At 39.0% G+C, this 5,153-nt stretch overlaps 1 pseudogene; it reads left to right on the top strand.

The window, feature by feature from the left end:
- The first annotated feature begins 274 nt into the window (after positions 1 to 274).
- Positions 275 to 420, top strand: LOC121031186 (uncharacterized; annotated as a pseudogene).
- Positions 421 to 5,153: the final 4,733 nt, after the last annotated feature.

Here is a 5,153-nt window from a genome sequence, read left to right as displayed (position 1 = left end):
CTAAGCAAACAAAAACCAGGCAATTATTAACAGAGGAAACAAGTCAAACAGGAAAAGAAATACAATAATAGTCTACCATATGACTCAGCTGTGATTAAAAATTATTCTCAGAGCAAGACAAACCCTGAATTTTGATCTAACTCACAAGTATGACATTCTATTAGGAAGGTGGGGTAGGGCTGAGAAGAGAGAAAGAGGTGTTTAGGAGAGCATAAATTCTCATCATTTCATAGTAAACAGTAAGTCAAAAGGTAATATCTAAAACAGAAAAATCATCGTTTCTTGGCCTTTTGGCTAAGATCAAGTGTAGTATCTGTTCTTAGCAGTTTAAAACAGAAAGGCAATGGGGAGCCTGGGTGGCTCAGTCAGTTAAGCATCCGACTGAGGTCATGATCTCACAGCTCGTGAGTTCAAGCCCTCTTATTGCCCTCTGGACTGACCGTGCAGAGCCTGCTTGGGATTCTCTCCTTCTCTCTCTCTCTCTCTCTCCCCCTCCCCTGCTCACTCTCTCTCTGAAAAATAAAAAAATAAAAAAATAAATAAACATTTTAAAAAATAGAAAAGTCAGGTGAGAGCACTATAAACATGTAATTTAGAAATATAATATAAATGCTAAACAACTAAAAAAGGGTACCAGTGATTACTGCTGGGGACTGAGAATGGAGGAGGAAAGGGACAGCTCTTCGTTATTTCTGGGTAGTTATTATAAGAATTGCTGAATTCTTTGTGGTAATTCTCTGCACATGCACACTAACTCTGCACATGTGCAACATGGATGAAAATTCACACGCAGATCATGTGGGTTGCCCTATACAGAACTGATTGGAAGGGGTAAGTGCGAAAGCAGGAGAACCAAGTGAGGGGTTCTGGGTAAGCAGAAGATGGTAGCAATGGAGATAAGAGTTGACAGATTCAAATGCACTTTGGGGGTTGACACAGCCACATTTGGTAACGCGTTCACTACAAAGGCAAAAGAAACAGAGCTGTCGAAGACAATTCCCAGGTTTCTGGCACGAGCAACACATGGAGATACCATTTAATGAAATGTGAAATGTGTTCAAGTTGAGGATCATAGGAAACTTTCAGCTCGAAGGTGGGAAAATAACCCCCAAGACTGAATTTTAATGGTGACCAGCTTCTCTGATTTTCATAGGATTTTTTTTCCCCGGGTATGCATCTAATTCTGGAAAACTCCTGTGAGATTAAATTTCCCAAGTAGCAAGTTGAGTCACTTTGCCATTACTCCAAGACAAATCTGTAAGTGGTATACTCTAAGGTTGTCGCTGTACCACCTACACAATGCTGTCAACCTGCCTTGCGCTTTCTACCAGCCCCTTATTTACAAACGAAAAGGTACAATCCATAATGAGTGGCACTGATTTGCTAAAAATATATTAATCTTGTTACTGAGCAAGTTATTGCTGTTTTCATTTGACTTAGCAAATTATTTTATAATAAACCTACCACTAAAGACGAATAAACTGAACGGAAACATTTAAAAATACTCCCCAAAGTATTCATGTAGAGGAGAACAGTACCTGTGGCAATACCCATCTTAAGCAACCTCCCCAGAAATAGTTTTTGGGGGCATTTTGCAGTAGAGACCCTCACTCCACCACTCAAATCCTCAGGTGTAGTAACACCTGAATCACATCAGATGGTAACCAGATGGTGAGTCTCTGAGGACCAGTGAAGAATACAGATTTAGGTAAAAATAGGAAAGAAAACCAAAGGAAAGAAGCTAGTTAGCCAGAAATCCTATGCAGAAAAACAGCCTTATGAAAAGGGAACAGCAAAGCAATTCAGAACAATCAAGCTGACGTCTTCCCAAAGCTAACATATCCCTCCAAATGCAAGTGACATCACCCTTGACCAGGAGTTGAGAGAAAAGAAGGTGGCACTGAGGTCAGGGTTGATTTTTTTTTTTCAGACTTGACTTTGTTTGGCCAGCATGAGGGCTATGAAACTACTCTGGCCCCCACATGAAGGAACGCAGAGCCAATCCACGAGCTGCATGGACAACATGTGTCAGCAGCTTAACAGGTATCAGCCTGCCATGGTTTTTATTACTTCTTACACAAACAATTCTAAATACCGCAACTTCTAGAGAAGTGATAAGGTCCAGCAGGTTAGGTCAGTAAGCATTCCTTTCCTGCTTTCCTGGAAGCCTTTTACACCAGCACTTGGCCTTTTTGCATCAAGTACTTAACAAAGACTCTTGTCCTACAATTAGCTAGACGGTGTCTTTCTGTTAGGTGCTTCTCCGTATGTATATTTTTATCTGAACTGAATTATCCAGTGAATTTTAGCAGTTGGATAGACTTTGTGTTATGTCTTTCTAAATCTACCAGATCAACTGTGTTTGTTCTAAATTTACTAGATGCATCTAGTTAAGCAATTCACCTGATCTTGTCTTGTTTTGTTATTGTATTGGTGCTTTATTGTTCCTGATTGGCATATCTTAGCCAAGAGTGGGAAAAGGAGTGTGATAGGCCCACCTTACTACACACACACACACACACACACACGCTCACATACACACCTACAATACTTGCTGAATGAAGTAGGTGAGAGTCTTATATTGGAGCAGGTATTTTAAAGACAGCCTTCCACTGAAAATGAGTCATTTTTATTAGCAGTCAAACAACATAAGTAATTTAGAATACTTTGATGATTAATTTCAGAAGTGCCAATAGTGTTAAATTAAGAGGACTAGATAGTGTCATTTGAGGTCTAAATAGGTACTCAAAGGCCCAGGATAATACAGGACACATGTAAGCTTATTCTGCTACAGGATATTTGGGAATGCCCTTGTCCTGGTAAGTGACGAACTTTTCTGTCACTTAGAAACAGACTCAGTTTCTCCTTTTATCAAATGGCAAGAAATCTTCCTACCAGTCTAATGGGACCTTAGTAAAGACTTATGTCTGAGAAGTTAATGAATTTCTTTTAAATGCCAATTGTGGATATCAAAATAAAAAGGTAAGTGTAACCTATTGAACTAATTCTGCTAAAGCAAAGGTTATGCAGGTGATAGAAGACAGCATCCCAAAACACTAAATATATGTGTTAATTTGGACTATACTTATATTAGTAATCATTGCTCAAATTATTAAATTAATTTCATCTTTTAGATTAGTGCTTCCCTCAGTTTGGCCAAAATCACCCAGGGACTTTTAAGAACCACAGATTCCCTGATCTTACTCCAGATGGAAATGTCCAGGATTGAAATCTGGGCATGTACTGTTAAAAAGAGCCTCAATGATTCTGAGACAGGTTTGGAATCACTGATTTAAGAAAGCCAAGATAACTGGCTCTTAATTTGTTGTGTCTGGTTACTTTGCTTGCCTTAAAAATCAATACGCCTGTCATGGGGTGATCAGCAACATATATGATTGAGTCAGTCAATTATTCATGCAAAAATTTCCTAAAATGGAATCTTGGAGAGACCTATTAATAGTTTTTCAACACTGAAACATTGCATTAAAGACTATTCTTTTGATCTCTTTGCTCAGCCCCAATCTGCTAAACTTAATTTATTGTCAAAGCATAAGGAGTCTGAGCAAATAGTTAAAAAATCCATTGACTAATTTAATGTTGCCTTGTTAATAAATGTGTGAGTGAATAATAGTTTGGTAGATTACGTTATAGACATTTCTTACTTATATTTTCCATGCTTTCCGCTCCCCAGTCTACCTACAGCAGGCTCTCTTCCATTGTTTGTTGTTTCATTGCCTGGGGGAAGGGACGGAGAGGGGTAAAAACAGAGGAAGGCCCTCTCCTTGAGGTTTTCCAAAAGAATAATCCCTTAGGAGAATTTATAAGACTTGAGAAAGGGTAAAAGGGACACAGGTTTTGAAAGAAGAAACAGAATAGTCTGGAAAAGCAGGCAGAAGAAAGGAGCTTTCTGCCAAAATAGTCAACTTTCTCCCAGGGCTAGGAGACAAAATGGGGAAGACTTACTCCTCCTGCATAGTACCCCAGGGTGTGTCAGAGCCTTAACCATGGTCACTTGATACATCAGGCAAAGAATTCAGAGGTTCCTGACTCCTAAAAAGTACCTGAGTCCCAAGCATGGTATTCAAACAACAAAAACTACCAGGCCTGAAGAGTCAGGTAAACAGGGACAGTGCCTGCTCACATTTATGTGTCCAAAAGACCAGAGACCAGATGCTCTGCCACCCCACCATGACACCTTGCCTGGTATAAGGCCTTGTGTTCATTTCCTAACAAATTACCACATACCAGGTGACTTAGAACAACAGACAGTTATTGTCTCACAATTCTAAAGCCTAGAAGTCTAAAACCAAGATGTCAACAGGGCCATGCTGCCTCTGAAAGCTATAGGGAAGAATCATTCCCTGCCTCTTGCAGCTTCTGGAGGTATTGGCAATCCTTGGTGTTCTATGACTTATAGATGCATCATTCCAGTCTCTGTCCCCATCATCTCATGGCAGTCTTCTCCCAGCACGTTTCTCTTCTCTTCTTATAAGAACACCAGTTATATTGGACTAAGGGCCCATATGACTCCAGTATAACCTCATCTTAACTAATTATACCTACAATGGCCCTATTTCCAAGTAAGGTAACATTCTGAGGTACTGCAGGTTAAAACTTCAGTGTATCTTTTGGGGCCAAACAATTCAATCCATAACAAGCCTCAATATCTCAGCCTAACCCCAGAGTAAGAAGGAACACCAAGAATTCTTGAGGTGAGATGCTCTTCAATATATCCCTGATATTATGATATCAGGATTTGGGTACCGAATTAAGCCCATTATACTAAGACTAAAAATATATCTTGTATACTTGAGTTTGTAGACTAAACACTGTGTGCACTATGATTTTCATTCAAAGGTTTAGTATGTATAGGAAGTGTTTCATATCTTAACAATCTGTTCTGTACAAGAGATCTGGGAATTCTCTGCAAGAGTTCCCTAACTCCTCCCTCAGTGTTTTATACAGTGTAAGTACCTATCAAATATGAAATAAATGAATAAACATATCACAGAATTCCAACAGAAACCTTTCTCTTTATTGGATATTTATACAACCTGATATTTTTCTTTGAAGATATCAAACTACTTAAAATAAGGTCAGTTTCTACCTTGATTTCTGAACCTGATGTTACTTTAAAAAACATTTGAGTTTTA

The sequence above is a fragment of the Herpailurus yagouaroundi genome, unplaced genomic scaffold (genome assembly GCF_014898765.1).
Source record: "Herpailurus yagouaroundi ecotype Mexico unplaced genomic scaffold, PumYag 140, whole genome shotgun sequence".
Classification (NCBI taxonomy): Eukaryota; Metazoa; Chordata; class Mammalia; order Carnivora; family Felidae; genus Herpailurus; species Herpailurus yagouaroundi.
This window is presented reverse-complemented; position numbering and strand designations above follow the sequence as displayed.